Genomic DNA, 22,595 nt, shown 5'->3' with positions numbered 1-22,595 from the left:
TCTAACATCATACAGAAAAATAAAATGGATTAAAGACGTAAATGTAAGGCCAGACACTATAAAACTTTTAGTGGAAAACATAGGCAGAACACTCTATGACATAAGTCACAGCAAGATCCTTTTTGACCCACCTCCTAGAGAAATGGAAATAAAGACAAAAATAAACACATGGGACCTAATGAAACAAAAGCTTTTGCACAGCAGGGGAAACCATAAACAAGACCAAAAGACAACCCTCAGAATGGGAGAAAATATTTGCAAATGAAGCAATTGACAAAGGATTAATCTCCAAAATATACAAGCAGCTCATACAGCTCAATACCAAAAAGACAACCCAATCCAAAAATGGGCAGAAGACCTAAATAGACATTTCTTCAAAGCAGATATACAAATTGGCAACAAACACATGAAAGAGTGCTCAACATCACTAATCAGTAGAGAAATGCAAATCAGAACTACAATGAGGTATCACCTCACACCAGTCAGAATGGCCATCATCAAAAAATCTACACACAATAAATGCTGGAGAGGGTGTGGAGAAAAGGGAACCCTCTTGCACTGTTGGTGGGAATGTAAATTGATACAGCCACTATGGAGAACAGCATGGAGGTTCCTTAAAAACTAAAAATAGAACTACCATATGACCCAGCAATCCCACTACTGGGCATATACCCTGAGAAAATCATAATTCAAAAAGAGTCATGTATCACAATGTTCATTGCAGCTCTATTTACAATAGCCAGGACATGAAAGCAACCTAAGTGTCCATCGACAGATGAATGGATAAAGAAGATGTGGCACATATATACAATGGAATATTACTCAAGCATAAAAAGAAATGAAACTGAGTTATTTGTACTGAGGTGGATGGGCCTAGAGTCTGTCATACAGAGTGAAGTAAGTCAGAAAGAGAAAAACAAATACCGTATGCTAACACATATATATGGAGTCTAAAAAAAAAAGGTTCTGATGAACCTAGGGGCAGGACAGGAATAAAGACGCAGATGTAAAGAATGGACTTGAGGACACAGGGAGGGGGAAGGGTAAGGTGGGACAAAGTGAGAGAGTGGCATGGACATATATACACTACCAAATGTAAAATAGATAGCTAGTGGGAAGCAGCCACATAGCACAGGAAGATCAGCTCTGGGCTTTTTGTCTACCTAGAGGGGTTGGATAAGGAGGGTGGGAGGGAGACGCAAGAGGGAGGGGACATGGGAATATACGTATGCATATAGCTGATTCACTTTGTTATAGAGCAGAAACTAACACAACATTGTAAAGCAATTATACTTCAATAAAAATGTTGAAAAAAAAAAGACATATAAACCCCTGAGTGTAACTACTTCTTTGAGTTTCACTTCTTTTCTGTAAACCCATATGCATGTAAATATTAATGAAAATTGTGTGCCTTTTCTCTTGTTAATCTGTCTTTTGTTAGTTTAATTTGCAGGTCCCCGGGTACTTAAACATGAGAGTATAGAGGAAATGCTTTTCCTTCCTGACATGGACAATGTCACACAGTGAAGTCCACAGTAAGGAGGATGGTGGTACCTGGGCTGGCCTCCTGCTCACAGGGGGTGGGTGGAGGAGACCCAGCAGAGCTCCACAAGCCACCAGCCCCCAGGACCCATGGGCAGGATGAGTGTTCAGAGGGTGGTGGAGGTGAGCAAGCCTGTGCCCTGGGCTGCCGGGCATCCTACTGCAGTCCTCACGTAGAGACAGCAATGGGCTATGGATGCCAGTGCAGCAGAGAATCAACCCCTGGGCAGTGGGCCGGGCCCCCAGGGGGTCAAAGGGATGGGGAAGGTAACATGTATTCCCACTGTGGCCTGAGGACTGCCCCCGGGGGTAACCAGCCTGCGTAGGGGTACCTGAACTGACAGCCACTTCCAGTGGCTCAGAGCCCCCTTGCCCATGCAGTGCCTCTCTCTGTGGGTGGGATTAAGTTTACTCCTTCCTGCACTGCCCCAGGCAGTCATTCACACTACAGAGTTTGAGGACTTGCTCTGAGCCTGCTTGGCTTCAAACACCCCTGGTTTCCAGATTTCTTGGCTAACTGAGGCTGAAGAAAGAAGAGCTCACTAATGAGCTGCCTTGGTCAGGAGCCAGATACAATACACCAGCTGAACTTGAATTTCAGATAAACAGTGAATAATTTTTCAGTGTATGTCCCAGGAAATATTTATATCAGCATCTGTGTATATATGTATAAGTATTTATACAGTATATATAAGTATATCCCAGGCAATATTTATAAAAGTATTCATTACTTCAATATAAGTATTTATATAAGTATAATACTTCAATATAAGTATTACCTATACATACTTGTACTAAAAAAATTACTCATTGTTTACCTGAAGTCCAATTTAACTGGGTATCCTGTGCTTTAATTTGCTAAATCTGGCAACTCTACCAGAACAATGCTTTTGTGGCCTGACTGTGGCCATGGCTGTGGTCATACCCCTATAGTCAAGGAAACAGGAGAGCTGAAGTTTTATACTGGGCTGAAGGACTCATCCAGCCCTCAGATGTATTTTGTTTGCCCACTATGGAGTTTTTATTTTCATTTTCAAATGATTGCCAACATTTAAAAATTGGGAGGCCTCACATATAACAAGGTTTTGGGGCTCTTCTAGAAAAAGTGGGATCTCTGGCAATATTGCACGGAGACAGATTGGTTGGTGCCTGCCTTGGTCTCACTCATTTATGCCTGGTTCCTGCAGCTGAGTTTGGGACCGGCTTACCCAGAGCATTTAGTTTCCTAAATCTTGCCCTCGAGAGGGGAGGCATTTTCTTTGGTCCTGAAAGCCCAGGGTGACCGCTGACCCTGACCAGGTGGATCTAAGTTGTGAGGGCTCCTTATCTCCTACTCTCTGCTCTGACCTGGGAACTCGCTCCTCGGAAGGGCTTAGGTGTGATGTGGGACTAGTCCCCACGATTCCCTCTGAGTCTGTTTTTATCTCTAAAAGGAGAGGGAAGCAAATCTATATTTCCCAACATTATGTTTTTCTTTTTTGGTACCAAAAGTTGTGATTGTGTTTTTTTTTTTTGCGGTATGCGGGCCTCTCACTGTTGTGACCTCCCGTTGCGGAGCACAGGCTCTGGACGCGCAGGCTCAGCGGCCATGGCTCACGGGCCCAGCCGCTCCACGGCATGTGGGATCTTCCCGGACCAGGGCACGAACCTGTGTTCCCTGCATCGGCAGGCGGACTCCCAACCACTGCGCCACCAGGGAAGCCCCAAAAGTTGTGTTTTAACAACCTCATGTCACTGTGGACCTAATATCTTGAAAGATCTTGTTTACCTGGGCGAATGACATGTACTACAAACAGCCTGTGAATTCTGGCCAGCCTGAAAGCTAACCAATGTCACCACACCTCATTGATCAAATTCCCTCTAAAAGCAAAAACATTCCGTGAGCTCATGTAACCTGACTGAAAATACATGTAGGTGCCCCAGGCTACCTTTAGAGCCCCTGGGGGTTGGGGGCCGTATCAGTCAGCTTAGTCTAAGCCATGCTGAAGTAAGAGACAAACTCCAAAATGTTGGTGGCTTACCACATAAAAGTTCAAGCCCATGCAATTGTGCCAGGGGTTCGGCAGCTCTGTAGGTTCTGACATGAGGATTCCGTTTCCTCCTCCCCTGTGGCTCTGCCGTCTCAACATGGGGCTTTTGTGTTGGGAGAAGAGATAGCTTTCTCTGCTCATATTTCATTGGCAGGATATGGTCTCATGGCCTCACTTAAGGACAAGGGGCTGGGAATTACAGTTTTCTGTATGCCTGGGAAGGAGCAGAGAAATGCATATAGTGAGCTAAAAGGGACTACCTCAGGGACATCTCGTGACCCAGGGGGCCACTTTCAGCCCCCAGGTCCTACATCCTGTCCTTCAGAGTGCTCACAGGGTGTGGTGTAGTAGACACATACACCTGTTCTCCCTTTATGGTACCCGACAGCCAGCAAGCAGAACAGATGCTACAGACACTCTGATCTTTATGTGTTTCCAAGTCCCATCTTTTTCTTCCTGATAATGATAGCTAAGCTTTATTTTAACTCTCACTATATGCGTGTATTGACCCGTTTATCTTCACAACAGCCCTGCCAGGTAGATACTTTTTTTTTCTATTTCTATTTCTTTTTTTTTCTTTTTTTTCTTTTTTTTACTGGTACGTGTTTTATAGATTTAAAAAACAGGTGCTGTCTGTATTTGAACTGTCATGTTTGAAAAATGACCTGGATTCCACCGCACACGGTTTCATTGTTTCCTTCTTTGTATGTGCATTTACTCAGCAGAAGGGTCTACAGTCGCTGGAGTCACTTGCTGGAGGGTCCCACAACTGGCTGGGGGGTGGGGCTGGGCTTCCTGACAGCTGCATTGCAGAGCCTGGACCCTAGCAGCTTTGCTGGCACTTGGATCATTAGGCTTTGGGGCTTGGACAAGTCCAGCTAGCTTCCAGAGCCCCCTCCCCAGGATTTCAGAGACCTTCATCCCTGGAGTCTCCATTCTGAGCACAAGATGAAACTGGCATTCGTTTGACCAACTATCATGACTTGGCTTTATTCTGATTTAAAATGGATTATACATTACCCCTATAAGGGCTTGAACTGGGTTTTGTTCTTTACACGAGCCTGCAAGCCACAATTACTGAGCCCATGTGCCGCAACTACTGAAGCCTGTGCACTTAGAACCCATGCTCCGCAACAAGAGAAGCCACCACAATGAGAAGCCGGCACACTGCAACTACTGAGCCTGTGCTCTAGAACCTGCAAGCCACAACTACTGAGCCCATGTGCCACAACTACTGAAGCCCGTGCACTTGGAGCCCTGCTCTGCAACAAGAGAAGCCACCACAATGAGAAGCCCGTGCACTGCAACTACTGAGCCTGCGCTCTAGAGCCCGTGAGCCACAACTACTGAGCCCACATGCCACAACTACTGAAGACCGTGCACCTAGAGCCTGTGCTCCGCAGCAAGAGCAGCCACTGCAGTGAGAAGCCTGCACACCACAATGAAGGGTAGCCCCGCTCGCCACAACTAGACAAAGCCCGTGTGCAGCAACAAAGACCTGACACAGCCAAAAATAAATAAATTTATTGAAAAAAAAAGGTCAAGAGAAAATTCTCCCTCCTCCCAGCTACATGAAGGTGACCAGTCTTAATACAGCTTAATGTGTTTTGGGCATCCTCCCAGAAGTATTTTATGCACACATGAGCAGAGGTATTCTTTATTTCCTGTTCTACAGAAATGATTGCATACTATATACACAGTTGCTTTATCTTGCTTTTTTTCTCACTTAATATGTCTTGTAGACAGTTTGATATGATTTCTTCATTTTAAAAAAGTTACATAGTATTCCATTGTGTGTAGCTGTTCTATAATTTATTTAGTGGTCCTCTTCTGATAGGTATTTACAGTTTCCAGTCATCTACTATTACGTGCAATGCGGCAATGCGTAACTTTAGACAAATGTGGATTGAGTTGGTGGCAAGTGTAAATTGGATAAATTCATAGAAGAGGAATTCCTGGGCCAAAGGGCATATGCATTTGTAATTTTACTAGGTGCTGCAAATTGTCCCCCGTAGGTATTGTTGCAGTTTATACTCCCACTACTGAAGTCTGAGAATATCCATTTCCCTATATTTTTGGCAAGTGTGTTTTCAATGGTCCTGATTTTCCACAACCTGAAAATCGCAGTGTGTTTAACTCGCATTCTCTTATTATGAGCGGGAGTGAGCCTCTTTCATGGTTTAGAGCCGTCGGCATCAGTGAGCATTTCTTTCTCGGAGTTCTGGGGGTACAGGTGGCTTTGAGCAGGTCCCTGACCTAAGCTCAAAGCTGGCAGAACTCGCTGCCAACCACCCAGATTCATAGGTGAATGCCTTAGGGAGCAAGTTGCTTGCAGTGCATTCTGCTGAAGTGCTTGGAGATGCAGAATCCAATGCTAACCAGGCTGAGGGCGCCATTTGTTCTGAGATGGATAAATGCGATGCAGTTTGATAAGGGGGACATTTGGGTCCTGGCTTAACACTGATGGAGCTCTGTTGTCGGCCCTGGGTGTGCCCCATCAAAGCTGAAAATGACCTCACTGATCCACTGAATTTTCTTTTGTCCCATCCAATATCATGGGAGTGGTCATGCCTTTTTACTTTTTGATTATTAAAAAATCTTTTTTATTATGAAACAAAAAAACATGTATAGAGAATAGTAAAGTGAACCCCAGTACACACATCACCAAAATTAAGCCATGATGAAGATTATGCCACGCTTGATTCATATATCCCATTTCGTTCTCCTTTTGATTCAGATTTTAAGGCAAATAATGTCATTTTACTCTTATATACTTCAGTCAACATCTCTAAAAGATGGATGTTTTCATACATCAGTGGAATGCCATTACCATATCGGACGAAATTAACGGTAATTCCTTGGTATCATCAAATACCTAGATCTTGTAAAAATTCCCCAATTTGTCTCACATCTCTCTCTCCCTTTACCGTCAGTTTGTTTGATTCAGAGTCCCCGTACTGCATTTGGTTCTTATGTTTCTTAAAGACTCTCTCTTTTAGAGCAGACCCTTTCTCCCTTTGCGGGGAAACTGAGTCCACTGCCAGCCATTATTCAGCAGAGTGCCTCCCTTCTAAATTTGCATATTTGCTTCCTGTGGAGTCATTCATTTGTTCCTGTATCCTCTATATTTCCTGCAGAGTAGAAGCGACTTCTAGAAGCTAATTTGATATGGGTTCAGATATTTGGGTGAGAGTCCGTAGGACATACTGGGTACCTCTTCCTGCATCATTTCAGAAAACACACGGTGGGTCTTTCATCCCACTAAGCAAGGTCAGTGGGGTCAAGTGATGCCCGCCAGGCCTCTCCACTGCAAACGTCTCCTTCAGTCTTTCCCCTCAACCTTTCACACAGTGTTTTCCTCTACTAACTGTGTTGCCTGAATCAGGTATTTCATTAGGGGTTGAAAAATGGAGATTTTCAAGTTATATCATTCCTTTCACATTTATTAGCTAGTGTTTTTCTTTCTTTTTTCTTCTTTTTTTAATATGAAGAAAAAACTAGGGCTATTTGGTCACCCTGGAATAGTTTATACCAGTCTTAAAATGGCCAAGGATATTCTCAGGTTTTTCTTTCTTTTTTTTTCAGTAACAAGTATTTATTTCAATAAAGAATTCACCATAGGATAACATTAAATTACTAGCTTTCCAAGTGCACTTACATAAAATCTCTTTAACACTACCATTATGTCAATAGAAAATGAGCTAATATTTAAGCTGAATATACAATGACTCTGTAGGGGAAAGAGTGCTTGGCTATTCTCAGGTTTCTTTGCTTCTTAATTAGTCTATCCTTTCCCACTTGAGAAATAAATAAATAAATATTAAATAAATAAATAGGACCATATCGTGTTCAGACCATGAAACGAGCCTAGGAGAGAGAGCTTTCTTCTTAGCTTTTCTCATTATCATTGAATGTTGAGCACCAAGTGTGTGTGTAATTTCATAATTCCTAATTGATTCTTTTTAATCGCTGGTCTTATCCTTTCTCCCTGCCTTTTGTCTTCTCCTCAGGGTCTGTCTCCTTGAATAGGCAAAGTATTGCGATATAAGCAAGCATGAAGTCTGAAATATCATCACTGAATATCCCTTTAGACCCAAAGCCAGATACTTCTTGTTTAGATAATATACCACAGTGACCATCAGTCATATATACTTTAGTGAGAATGAATGCAACCAGCTTGCTTTCCATTTCACAGATTAGTTTACTGAGGGAAAGTAAATTGATTTGGGAGTTGGTGAGGAGAAACAGGCCTGGGAAGGAAGCAGAGGGAGTTTAGTTACTGGTTGCAGGTCACTGCCTAGGTGGTTGTGAGAAGGCTGAGCTTGGGGGTAGTAGAGGCAGCTGAGGACATTTCATGCTATAAAGAAGTACTAGGAAGGAGAGAAAGGTAAAAATGTGCCAGGGAATTTTTACTGCTCAAGAACAGGTTAGGTGCCTCTGTTATGGGCAGCTAGAGTAGCTATTCTTCCCCTATCACACTGTGTCATGAAAGATGTTTTTTGCTGAAAAGTCAAGAATACCAGACTAAGAAAGACCACTGTGTGGACATGTGCATTTGTGAATGAATATTGATTGGGAAGTTAATATAGCACAGTGGTTAGGTTCACAGGCTTTGGGGACAGATCAAACTGAGTTCAAGTCTTAGCTTCATCATTTGGACAAGCTGCTTTAATAGCTTCAGCCCTCAGTTTCCCCCCCTGTAAAATGGGGATAATAATAAGGCCATCGGGCTGTTAGAAAGATAAGTGAAAAATGACTTCAAGCACTAAACACATTTCCATTTTCACAAGCCCTCAATGCATCATAACTTTGAAAAGCAGTTTAAAAACAAAAAAAAGTTTTTTTTTTTTTTCACTTCACAAAAGGATTCTACTACTGTTTGTAGAAAAAGATTTCATTTTCACTAATCCAGTGGGCACACAACTCCTCCAGGGATCTTTCTGTCGTGTAAACAAGAGTGACCCAGATGCCCCTTAGACATTGCTAGATTGTTCCGGATGCAAAGGTTCCTGGCTAGATGAAAAGCAGCTTCTAGCAGCCCTGATTTTTCACTCCTATCGTTTTCAACCCACCTGTTTAAGGATTAGTCCCTGAAGTAGGGCTGAAGCAAAATCCACACCGCACTGTTACGGACATCTTATGTTCCTCGAGCCAACGGCGCCATCTTCTGGTGGAATTCCGCTAACACAGTTTGGCACCGATCCCAGGTTTGGCATCCACTCTCAGCTTTACCACAAGCGTTCCCAAGAATCCCTGTTTTTGTGATCTCACCTTGTCTTTCACACTTAATAAAGTGCAGTCAGGTGCCTCGGTTCCATCGGCTCCGGAGATGATGGCAACGTTGCTCACTGTTCCTCACTCTCTGGCTTCACCTTGCCCCGGTGCCTCTCATTGCAGGGCACTGGGGCCACATGGGCAATGCCGTTTCTACTTGTGTGGCCCTATACATGCTTGAGAGAAGTGATGACAAATGCCAAGTACCCGGGTAAAAACAACTTAAGTCTGTTCTGAGGTAGGATTTAAGGGGATGCTTCTAACTCTTTTTTAAAATAATTAATTAATTTATTTATTTTTGGCTGCATTGGGTCTTTGTTGCTGCGTGTGGGCTTTCTCTAGTTGCGGAGAGCTGGGGCTACTCTTCGTTGTGGTGCGTGGGCTTCTCATTGCAGTGGCTTCTCTTGTTGCGGAGCACAGGCTCTAGGTGCACAGGCTTCAGTAGTTATGGCAAGAGGGCTCAGTAGTTGTGGTTTGTGGGGTCTAGAGTGCAGGCTCAGTAGTTGTGGCACACGGGCTTAGTTGCTTCGCGGCATGTGGGATCTTACTGGACCAGGGCTCAAACCCGTGTCCCCTGCATTGGCAGGCTGATTCTTAACCACTGCGCCACCAGGGAAGTCCCGCTTCTAACTCTTATATGTCCTTCTTCGAACCCTAAGTATTTGAGAACTTAGTCTCTGAAATTAGATCTCACTGCCACCCAAGTCTGGAGCACTTTCAAAAAGGAACAGTCTATATACATGACTGTATGTTGCTTCAGGCAGGGTGTCTGTGAACAGAGAGGGTGGATGAGGCCACTGTGTGTCTGAGGACATGAGGGGCCAAGACTGTCCAGGCAAGGTTATTAGCTAAGTTAATTCCAGAAGCTTGCTACAAGGTGTGGTCCAAGGACCACCACCAGCAGAAGCATTGGAAGCTCGTTAGTAGTGCAGACTGTTGAGTGACAACCCAAACCTTTTGATTCAGACTCCGAATTTTAAGTAGACCCTCAGTAATGTGTATGCACTTTAAAATTGGAAAAGCACTGAGCTATAGCAGTGGTTCTCAACTTTTGCTGCATGTTAGAATAACCCGGGAGTGTTTAAAGATCCTGATACCCAGGGCTCACCCCAGACTAATTTCATTAGATTCTCTGGGGGTAAGACACAAATTTAGAAAGAGGTTGACCATTTAAAATAGGTCCATCCAATTATCCAGAGCTGGACTTCCCCATAATTATGGTTCAAGGAAGCTGGACCACAGACTCTTCTTTCCTGAAGACCTCACAAAAAAGTGTCAAAACCAAGCAAAAATGCTCCATAGCAAACAAGCTAAGGAAGAGGTACAAATTCTAGCAAGAGTCTTTAAAACTTTAAAACGTGGTGGACAAGAAAATAAATAGAAGACTCTGGTGTAGAACAGAGAAGACCTACCTACCCAAACTTCTGCCAGACGGTGTTTCAAGGAAAGGAGGCTGGTAAGAACATCCTGAGAATTCTCACTAGTATCCACCAATATAAAGGGGAAAAAAAGCCCTGGAGAGTAAATAAGCAGCCTAAAGGAAAAGTGAAGAGCATTGTGAGTTCTTGAGACCTCAGCAGAGGCAAGAAAACCAGCAGATCGGCTGTTTCCCAGTGACCCATCAAAACCTGGTGAGTGCTCCCCTGCAGATACCCTCTCACGGAAGTAAGATTCATCTCCTGGTACAGGATGTGTATAAAACCTCATGTTGACGGGAGCCGAGGACCTTCCGTAAAAACCTCCACGGCCCTATCAGAACTCTCTGTGCCTTTAGGCTGGGAAAATTGGGTAATACACACTCTGCAGCCTTCCAACAGCAGTTTGGACTATGGACAACCAGATCACAGGTATTATAAATATAACTGCCTACAGGGGCCAGGCAGGTGCTATAAATAAGTGATGCTGGTTAGGTGTAAGGCCATAGGGAGCGGTGTGGTCCAGGGTAAACTAGAGAGCAGAAACTTCACCTTAATCAGTGGGTCTTAAAGTGTGGGCCCCAGCAACATGAGCATCAGCTGGAAACTTGTTAGAAATACAAATTTCTTAAACTCTGTGGATGGAGCCTAGGAAACACTGTTTTAACAAGCTCCCCAGAAGGTCCTGCTGCTCACTGAAGATTAAGAACTGCCGGTGTAAAGAGTCTCTAGCTGATTCTTGCTATCTGAGAAGGTAAGTCCAGTGTTCTCATGTCTTACGATTTGTTTTTCAAGAGAAACTAAAACTGTGGAATTTCATGTGGAACCTCCTAATTTTTAAATGTTGGTAACAAATTTGCATTTTGTAGAAATACCAAGTGGACCAAACAAAATACATGATTGTTTCACAGGGAGCAAGTCTGTTTGATGTAGAACATCTGGATGAAATTGCCCATGTTAAGCATGGAAAAGATGAAAAGGAATGACATGGTAAATGTATAAAATACTACAGGAAAGGAAAGGAAAGGAATGAGAGAGACAGAGCATGTAGAGATAAATGAACAACTCAGTCTAGAAGGAAAAAATACCCAAAGGAAAAGGGAACTCAAAAATGAGATGATAAAATGGCAAGAAAATGGATCCATTGTACTTTGAGGAGATTTGAGATATATCCCCGATCTTAAACCCATCAATGGACCAACAGCACGGGAATTCAGGGAACAGGTTTTTACAAGCCGACCATTGGGTGGGTGCTGTTGCCTGCCTTTGGAAAGTTGGCCAAGCAGAGAGGGACTCGCTCCAATAAACACACCTCTGGGGGCTTCCCTGGTGGTGCAGTGGTTAAGAATCCACCTGCCAATGCAGGGGACACAGGTTCGAGCTCTGGTCCGGGAAGATCCCACGTGCCGTGGAGCAACTAAGCCCGTGAGCCACAACTCTTGAGCCTGCACTCTAGAGCCTGCGAGCCACAACTACCGAGTCCGCATACCACAACTACTGAAGCCCACGCACCTAGAGCCTGTCCTCCGCAACAAGAGAAGCCACTGCAATGAGAAGCCTGCGCACCACAAGGGAGAATAGCCCCTGCTCACTGCGACTAGAGAAAGCCCACGCACAGCGATGAAGATCCAAAGCAGCCAAAAATACATAAATAAATACATTTATAAAAAAAAACACATCTCTGAGTGCCAGCCAATCAACAACTGTCTCACCCAATGTTGTCATCCAGGTATGTCCCTAAGCTCCACCTTCCCCCAATCCCTAGGTGAGATCAAGAGTCTGGTCTGCTGGGAGAGACCCTAATAGAGCGATTGCTCCAGGTATGTCTTTTTTATTTCAGATATTGAATGATGGTCTCATGCTTTGACGAATTCAGGAATGAAAAAGTTGAATAAAAGAGGAATCGGTCGTGAGGAGTGAATGATTCAAACTGGAACAAAAAGAACAACCATGAAGTTGTGATTATTGAATAGGATGTAAATGTTATAAAATGACAAAGTAAAATATAACTAACAACAACAACGAAAACAGAAGGTTGGGGGAGGGAGGTGGAGGGAATTTAAGATGTTTAATTCCTGAACATTTTACTTGTATCATTTGGCTGTAATATCTAAAATTCAACCAAAGTGTTAAAAAATGATACCAATATATTAACCTTCCCACCAATGTCTTTTTTTTTTTTTGTGGTACACGGGCCTCTCACTGTTGTGGCCTCTCCCGTTGCGGAGCACAGGCTCCAGACACACAGGCTCAGCAGCCATGGCTCACGGGCCCAGCCGCTCCGCGGCATGTGGGATCTTCCCGGACCGGGGCACGAACCCGTGTCCCCTACATCGGCAGGCGGACTCTCAACCACTGCGCCACCAGGGAAGTCCCCCACCAATGTCTTTAAAATTATTTTTATTATAACATAAATATGTATTAACATGACTAGATATTAGCACCCTATCCTCATAGTTCTTTTTTTCTTTTTAACATCTTTATTAGTGTATAATTGCTTTACAGTGGTGTGTTAATTTCTGCTTTATAACAAAGCGAATCAGCTGTACATATACATATATCCCCATATATCCTCCCTCTTGCCTCTCCCTCCCACCCTCCCTATCCCACCCCTCTAGGTGGTCACAAAGCACAGAGCTGATCTCCCTGTGCTTTGCGGTTGCTTCCCACTAGCTATCTATTTTACATTTGGTAGTGTATATATGTCCATGCCACTCTCTCACGTCGTCCCAGCTTACTCTTCCCCCTCCCTGTGTCCTCAAGTCCCTTCTCTACTTCTGTGTCTTTATTCCTGTCCTGCCCCTAGGTTCATCAGAACCATTTTTTTAGATTCCATATATATGTGTTAACATATGGTATTTGTTTTTCTCTTTCTGACTTACTTCACTCTGTATGACAGTCTCTAGGTCCATCCACCTCACTACAAATAACCCAATTTTGTTTCTTTTTATGGTGGAGTAATATTCCATTGTATATATGTGCCACATCTTCTTTATCCATTCATCTGTGGACGGACACTTAGGTTGCTTCCATGTCCTGGCTATTGTAAATAGAGCTGCAATGAACATTGTGGTACATGACTCTTTTTGAATTACGGTTTTCTCAGGGTATATGCCCAGTAGTGGGATTGCTGGGTCATATGGTAGTTCTATTTTTAGTTTTTTAAGGAACCTCCATACTGTTCTCCATAGTGGCTGTATCAATTTACATTCCCACCAACAGTGCAAGAGGGTTCCCTTTTCTCCGCACCCTCTCCAGCATCTATTGTTTGTAGATTTTTTGATGATGGCCATCCTGACCAGTGTGAGATGATATCTCATTGTAGTTTTGATTTGCATTTCTCTAATGATTAATGATGTTGAGCATTCTTTCATGTGTTTGTTGGCAATCTGTATATCTTTGGAGAAATGGCTACTTAGGTGTTCTGCCCATTTTTGGATTGTTTGTTTTTTTGATATTGAGCCGCATGAGCTGCTTCTATATTTTGGAGATTAATCCTTTGTCAGTTGCTTCGCTTGCAAATATTTTCTCCCATTCTGAGGGTTGTCTTTTTGTCTTGTTTATGGTTTCCTCTGCTGTGCAAAAGCTTTTAAGTTTCATTAGGTCTCGTTTGTTTATCTTTGTTTTTATTTCCATTTCTCTAGGAGGTGGGTCAAAAAGGATCTTGCTGTGATTTATGTCATAGAGTGTTCTGCCTACGTTTTCCTCTTAAGAGTTTTATAGTGTCTGGCCTTACATTTACATCTTTAATCCATTTTGAGTTTATTTTCATATATGGTATTAGAGAGTGTTCTAAATTCATTCTTTTACATGTAGCTGTCCAGTTTTCCCAGCACCACTTATTGAAGAGGCTGTCTTTTCTCCATTGTATATTCTTGCCTCCTTTATCAAAGATAAGGTGACCATATGTGCGTGGGTTTATCTCTGGGCTTTCTAACCTGTTCCATTGATCTATATTTCTGTTTTTCTGCCAGTACCATACTGTCTTGATTACTGTAGCTTTGTAGTGTAATCTGAAGTCCGGGAGCCTGATGCCTCCAGCTCCATTTTTCTTTCTCAAGATTGCTTTGGCTATTCGGGGTCTTTTGTATTTCCATACAAATTGCACAATTTTTTGTTCTGTGAAAAATGCCATTGATAGTTTGATAGGGATTGCACTGAATCTGTAGATTGCTTTCGGTAGTATAGTCATTTTCACAATGTTGATTCTTCCAATCGAAGAACATGGTATATCTCTCCATCTGTTTGTTTCATCTTTAATTTCTTTCATCAGTGTCTTATAATTTTCTGCATACAGGTCTTTTGTCTCCCTAGGTAGGTTTATTCCTAGGTATTTTATTCTTTTTGTTGCAGTGGTAAATGGGAGTGTTTCCTTAATTTCTCTTTCAGATTTTTCATCATTAATGTATAGGAATGCAAGAGATTTCTGTGCATTAATTTGGTATCCTGCTACTTTACCAAATTCATTGATTAGCTCTAGTAGTTTTATGATAGCATCTTTAGGATTCTCTATGTATAGTATCATGTCATCCGCAAACAGTGACAGCTTTACTTCTTTTCCAATTTGGATTCCTCTTATTTCTTTTTCTTGTCTGAATGCTAAAACTTCCAAAACTATGTTAAATAATAGTGGTGAGAGTGGACAACCTTGTCTTGTTCCTGATTTTAGAGGAAATGGTTTCAGTGTTTCACCATTGAGAACGATGTTGGCTGTGGGGTTGTCATATATGGCCTTTATTATGTTGAGTAAGTTCCCTCTGTGCCTACTTTCTGGAGGGTTTTTATCATAAATGGGTGTTGAATTTTGTTGAAAGCTTTTTCTGTACCTATTGAGATTATCATATGGATTTTATCCTTCAGTTTGTTAATGTGGTTTATCACATTGGTTGATTTGCGTATGCTGAAGAATCCTTGCATTCCTGGAATAAACCCCACTTGATCATGGTGTATGATCCATTTAATGCTGTTGGATTCTGTTTGCTAGCATTTTGTTGAGGACTTTTGCATCTATGATCATCACTGATATTGGCCTGTAGTTTTCTTTCTTTGTGACATCTTTGTCTGGTTTTGGTATCAGGGTGATTGTGGCCTCGTAGAATGAATTCGGGAGTGTTCCTCCCTCTGCTATATTTTGGAAGAGTTTGAGAAGAATAGGTGTTAGCTCTTCTCTAAATGTTGGATAGAATTCGCCTGTGAAGCCATCTGGTCCTGGACTTTTGTTTGCAGGAAGATTTGTAATTACAGTCTCAATTTCAGTGTTTGTGATTGGTCTGTTTATATTTTCTATTTCTTCCTTGTTCAGGTTCAGAAGATTGTGCTTTTCTAAGAATTTGCCCATTTCTTCCAGGTTGTCCATTTTTTTGGCATATAGTTGCTTGTAGTAATCTCTCATGGTCCTTTGTATTTCTGCAGTGTCAGTTGTTACTTCTTTTTCGTTTCTAATCTTGTTGATTTGAGTCTTCTCCCTTTTTTTCTTGATGAGTCTGGCTAATGGTTTATCAACTTTGTTTATCTTCTCAAAGAACTAGCTTTTAGTTTTATTGATCTCTGCTATTGTTTCCTTCATTTCTTTTTCATTTATTTCTGATCTGATCTTTATGGTTTCTTTCCTCTGCTAACTTTGGGTTTTTTTTGTTGTTGTTGTTCTTCTTCTTCTTTCTCTAATTGCTTTAAGTGTAAGTTTAGGTTGTTTATTTGAGATGTTTCTTTTTTCTTGAGGTAGGATTGTATTGCTCTAAACTTCCTTTTTAGAACTGCTTTTGCTGCATCCCATAGGTTTTGGGTCGTCATGTTTTCATTGTCATTTGGTTCTAGGTATGTTTTGATTTCCTCTTTGATATATTCAGTCATCTGTTGGTTATTTAGTAGTGTATTGTTTAGCCTACATGTGTTTGTATTTTTTACAGACATTTTCCTGTAGTTGATATCTAGTCTCATAGTGTTGTGGTCGGAAAAGATACTTATACGATTTCAGTTTTCTTAAATTTACCAAGGCTTGATTTGTGACCCAAGATGTGATCTATCTTAGAGAATATTCCATGAGCACTTGAGAAGAATGAGTATTCTGTTGTTTTGGGATGGAATGTCCTATAAATATCAATTAAGTCCATTCTGTTTAATGTATCATTTAAAGCTTGTGTTTCCTTATTTATTTTCATTTTGGATGATGCATTCATTGGCAAAAGTGGGGTGTTAAAGTCCCCTACTATGATTGTGTTATTGTCGATTTCCCCTTTTATGGCTGTTAGCATTTGCCTTATGTATCAAGGTGTTCCTATGTTGGGGGCATAAATATTTACATTTGTTATATCTTCTTGAATTGATCCCTTGATCATTATGTAGTGTCCTTCTTTGTTTCTTGTAAGGGTCTTTATTTTAAAGTCTCTTTTGTCTGATATGAGAATTGCTACTCAAGCTTTCTTTTGATTTTCATTTGCTTGGAATATCTTTTTCCATCCCCTCACTTTCAGTCTGTATGTGTCCCTAGGTCTGAAGTGGGTCTCTTGTAGACAGCATATATACGGGTCTTCTTTTTGTATCCAATCAGCCAGTCTGTGTCTTTTGGTTGGAGCATTTAATCCATTTCCATTTAAGGTAGTTATTGACATGTATGTTCCTATTACCATTTTCTTAATTGTTTTGGGTTTGTTATTGTAGTTCTTTTCCTTCTCTTGTGTTTCCTGCCTAGAGAAGATACTTTAGCATTTGTTGTAAAGCTGGTTTGGTGGTGCTGAATTCTCTTAGCTTTTGCTTGTCTGTAAAGGTTCTTATTTCTCTGTCGAATCTGAATGAAATACTTGCTGGGTAGAGTATTCTTGGTTGTAGGTTCTTCCCTTTCATCACTTTAAATACATCCTGCCAGTCCCTTCTGGCTTGCAGAATTTCTGCTGAAAGATCAGCTGTTAACCTTATGGGGATTCTCTTGTATGTTATTTGTTGTTTTTCCCTTGCTGCTTTTAATATGTTTTCTTTGTATTTAATTTTTGATAGTTTGATTAATATGTGTCTTGGCATGTTTCTCCTTGGATTTATCCTGTATGGGACTCTCTGCACTTCCTGGACTTGATTGACTTATTCCTTTCCCATATTAGGGAAGTTTTCAACTATAATCTCTTCAAATATTTTCTCAGTCCCTTTGTTTTTCTCTTCTTCTTCTGGGAGCCTGATAATTCGAATGTTGGTGTGTTTAACGTTGTCCCAGAGGTCTCTGAGAATGTTCTCAATTCTTTTCATTCTTTTTCTTTATTCTGCTCTGTGGTAGTTATTTCCACTATTTTATCTTCCAGGTCACTTATCCATTCTTCTGCCGCAGTTATTCTGCTATTGATTCCTTGTAGAGAATTTTTAATTTCATTTATTGTGTTGTTCATCATTTTTTATTTGCTCTTTAGTTCTTCTAGGTTCTTGTTAAACATTTCTTGTATATTCTCCATTCTATTTCCAAGATTTTGGATCATCTTTACTATCATTATTCTGAATTCTTTTTCAGGTGGACTGCCTATCTCCTCTTCATTTGTTAGGTCTGGTAGGTTTTTGCCTTGCTCCTTCATCTGCTGTTTGTTTCTCTGTCTTCTCATTTTTCTTAACTTACTGTGTTTGGGGTCTCCTTTTCGCAGGCTGCAGGTTCGTAGTTCCCGTTGTTTTTGGTGTCTGCCTCCAGTGGGTAAGGTTGGTTTAGTGGGTTGTGTAGGCTTCCTGGTGGAGGGGACTAGTGTCTGTGTTCTGGTGGATGAGGCTGGATCTTGTCTTTCTGGTGGGCAGGACTGCGTCTGGTGGTGTGTTTTGGGGTGTGTTTGACCTTATTATGATTTTAGTCATCCTCTCTGCTAATGGGTGGGGTTGTGTTCCTGTCTTGCTAGTTGTTTGGCATAGGGTGTCCAGCACTGTAGCTTGCTGGTTGTTGTGTGGAGCTGGGTCTTAGCATGGAGATGGTGATCTCTGGGGGAGCTTTCGCCTTTTGATGTTACATGGAGCCGGGAGGTCTCTGGTGGACCAATGTCCTGAACTTGACTCTCCCATCTCAGAGGCACAGGCCTGACACCCAGCTGGAGCACCAAGACCCTATCTGCCACCCAGCTCAGAAGAAAAGGGAGAAAAAAGAAAAGAAAGAAAGAAAAAATAACTTAATTAAAATAAATAAAGTTATTAAAAATATATTATTAAAATAAAAATATTTTTAAGTAATAAAAAAGAAAAAGAAAAGAGAGCAACCAAACCAATAAACAAATCCACCAATGATAATAAGCATTAAAAACTAAACTAAGATAAATATAAAAATCAGAAACTGGTCAGTAGCATACAGCAAACCCCAAGTCTACAGTTGCTCCCAAAGTCCACCTCCTCACTTTGGGATGATTCGTTGTCTATTCATGTATTCCACAGATGCAGGGTACATCAAGTTGATTGTGGAGATTTAATCCGCTTCTCCTGAGGCTGCTGGGAGAGATTTCCCTTTCTCTTCTTTGTTCGCACAGCTCCCGGGGTTCAGCTCTGGATTTGGACCCGCCTCTGCGTGATATGTCACCTGAGGGCATCTGTGCTTCGCTCAGACAGGACGGGGTTAAAGGAGCAGCTGATTTGGGGGCTCTGGCTCACTCAGGCTGAGGGGAGTGAGGGGTACGGATGCAGCGCAAGCCTGCGGCGTTAGAGGCTGGCGTGACGTTGCACCAGCCTCAGTGCATTCTCCTGGGGAAGTTGTCCCTGGATCGCGGGACCCTGGCAGTGGCGGATTGCACAGGCTCCCGGGAGGGGAGGTGTGGATAGTGACCTGTGCTCGCACACAGGCTTCTTGGTGGCCGCAGCAGCAGCCTTAGTGTCTCATGCCCGTCTCTGGGGTCCGCGCTGATAGCCGCGGCTCGCGCCCGTCTCTGGAGCTCCTTTACGCGGCGCTCTGAATCCCCTCTCCTCGCGCACCAGGAAACAAAGAGGCAAGAAAAAGTCTCTTGCCTCTTCGGCAGGTCCAGACTTTCTCCCTGACTCCCTCCCGGCTAGCCGTGGTCCACTAGCCCCTTCAGGCTGTGTTCACGCTGCCAACCCCAGTCCTCTCCCTGGGATCCGACCTCCGAAGCCCGAGCCTCAGCTCCCAGCCCCGCCCGCCCCAGCGGGCGAGCGGACAAGCCTCTCGGGCTGGTGAGTGCCGGTCGGCACCGATCCTCTGTGCAGGAATCTCTCCGCTTTGCCCTCTGCACCCCTGTTGATGCACTCTCCTCCGCGGCTCCGAAGCTTCACCCCCCCCCCGCCCCCCGCCACCCGCAGTCTCCGCCTGCGAAGAGGCTTCTAGTGTGTGGAAACCTTTCCTCCTTCACAGTGCAGGTCCCATCTCTATTCTTTGTCTCTGTTTTTGCTTTTTTCTTTTGTCCTACCCAGGTACATGGGGAGTTTCTTGCCTTTTGGGAGGTCTGAGGTCTTCTGCCAGCGTTCAGTAGGTGTTCTGTAGGGGTTGTTCCACATGTAGACGTATTTCTGATGTATTTGTGGGGAGGAAGGTGATCTCTGCGTCTTACTCCTCTGCCATTTTGAAGGTCTCCATTCCTCATAGTTCTTATACAAAGTAAACACAGACAAAACTAGTAAAATCTAGCAACAATAAGTTAAAAATAGATTTTGAGTATAACATCTCTACAGAAAAGAGCACAGATCACTGTATAGCAAAAAGAATTTTCACAAGATGAACACACTCATTGTCAGCACCTGGATCAAGACCTAAAACATTGTTCGTCCGTACAATCATCAGCTCCCCCAGCGAAGGTAACTCCAAGTCTGACTTCTAACACTAGCTTCGTTTTGCCTTTTTTGAACTTCATAAAGATGGAACCATAACAGTGTGCTCTCTTTTGTGACTGGCTCCTTTCACTCAGTGTTAGACCCTGTGACGTTCATCCATGTTGTTGAGTGTGGTTGTAGTTTATTTTACATAGTATTCTATTGTATGAATATACCATAGTTTATCCATTCTATGGTTAATGGACTTTGAGCTATTTCTGGATTTTGGCTACTAGGAACAGGGCTTCTGTGAACATTCTTACATATGTCTTTTGGTGAACATATGTGCATTTATCTGTTACATATATTCCTAGAAGTGGAGTTGCTCGGGCAGAGTATACATATGTTCAGTTTAAGTAGATGCTGCCAAACAGTTATCCAAAGGAGTTGTAGCAATTTATACTTCCACCAGCAGTGCATGGAACTTGGAGATGTTCCATATACTTGCCAACAGCTGGTACTGTCAGTCTTTCTAATTTTAGCCATTCTGGTGGGTGTTCAGTGATTATCTCACTGCAATTTTATGTGCATTCCGCTGACAACTAATGATGCTGAGCACTTTTTCATATGTTTATTAACCATCTGGATATTCTTTTTTATGTAGTGCCTATTCACAGTTTTTTCCATTACAATTGGATTATCTGTCGTTTTCCTTACTGATTTGTAGAAGTTTTTATATGTTGTGAATTCAAGTCTATTATTGGATGTATTATATAACAGAAGTTCTTAATTTTAGTGAATCTAAGGTGATGTAGGTATTCTACGTTTTCATCTAGGAGCTTTATTGTTTTACATTTCATATTTAGATTTACAATTCATCTGGAACTGATTTTTGTGTATGGGATGAAGGGTCAAGATTCATTTTTCTTCTTCATATAGGTTTCCAGTTGACCCAGCACCACTTATTGAAAAGGCTGTCTTTTCTTCCTTGCATTGCAGTTCCATCACAAATCATGTGACTGTGTGAACGTTTGTTTCTGGACTACTTTTAGGTCCTTCGGTCAATCTGTTTATCCCTTTGTCAGTATTACATTGTCTTAATTACTATAGCTTTACAGTCTTGATATCTTGCCATAGAATTCCTTTAGTTTTATTCTTTAAGATTTTATTGCCTTTTCATGGTCATTTAAGATTTTATTGGTCTTTAAGATTTTATTGCCTTTTCATGGTCATTTGTATTTCCATATAAATTTTAGCTTTAGATTGTCAACTTCTTGAGGGGAAAAAAAAAGCCTGTTGGGGTTTTGATTGGGGTTGATGGTACCTTGGCCTCTTATCCATGTACCTTGCTAACTAAATTCACCTATTAATTCTAATAGTTTATCTGTTGATTCTTCTGTTTTTTGTTTGTCCATTTGTTTATAACTTCAACAATCATGTGAAGTTAACAATCATGTGATCTTATTCTGTCAGATAGATGGGCTAAGGGTGGATTACTTTATCCAATCTGGATTTGAGCTAATCAGAAGCTCCATTTCTGTATTTGTGAGAGCTGGCTTATTCCCATTGTCCTTAATCCTAGAGTAGATGCTTTCACGGGGTCCTAACAAAAGCTGGGGTGGGGCTTCCCTGGTGGCGCAGTGGTTGAGAGTCCGCCTGCCGATGCAGGGGACACGGGTTCGTGCCCCGGTCCAGGAGGATCCCACATGCTGCGGAGCGGCTGGGCCTGTGAGCCATGGCCGCTGAGCCTGTGTGTCTGGAGCCTGTGCTCCGCAATGGGAGAGGCCACAACAGTGAGAGGCCCGTGTACCACAAAAAAAAAAAAAAAAAAGCTGGGGTGTTTCACAGGGCCTCTCCTCCTAAACCCCGATTTTGTCTCCTCAGCTCCAGAAACCCTGTTTAGCTTCTCAGCCTCTTGGTCACCAATTATGTATTGGAAAACGCCTGAGGGGAGAAGTGGAGGGGAATGTCAGGCTCACTTCTCCATGCCTCTCTTCCTTCTGGAAACTTGGCTCCAGAAACACCCATTTCCTTTCCATTATTATTTTTTAAATTATAGCCATCATAGTGGATGTGAAGTGGTATTTTATTGTGACTTTGATTTTCATTTATTTAATGGCTAATGACACTGAGCATCTTTTCATGTGCTTTTTGGTCATTTGTATATCTCCTTTGAAGAAATGACTATCAGAGCCTTTGTTTATTTATTTTGAATTTTATTTTACTTTTTTATATAGCAGGTTCTTATTAGTTATGTATTTTATACATATTAGTGTATACATGTCAATCCCAATCTCCCAATTCATCCCACCCCCCACCCCACCACTGCTCTCCCCCCTTGGTGTCCACACATTTGTTCTCTACATCTGTGTCTCTATTTCTGCCTTGCAAACTGGTTCATCTGTACCATTTTTCTAGCTTCCACATATATGCATTAATATACGATATTTATTTTTCTCTTTCTGACTTACTTCACTCCGTATGACAGACTCTAAGTCCATCCACGTTTCTACAAATGACCCAATTTCGTTCCTTTTTATGGCTGAGTAATATTCCATTGTATATATGTACCACATCTTCTTTATCCATTCATCTGTTGGTGGGCATTTAAGTTTCTTCCATGACCTGGCTA

This window comes from Mesoplodon densirostris, chromosome 6 (genome assembly GCF_025265405.1).
Source record: "Mesoplodon densirostris isolate mMesDen1 chromosome 6, mMesDen1 primary haplotype, whole genome shotgun sequence".
Lineage (NCBI taxonomy): Eukaryota > Metazoa > Chordata > Mammalia > Artiodactyla > Ziphiidae > Mesoplodon > Mesoplodon densirostris.
The sequence above is the reverse complement of the archived record's forward strand: the minus strand, read 5'-3'. Positions refer to the sequence as shown.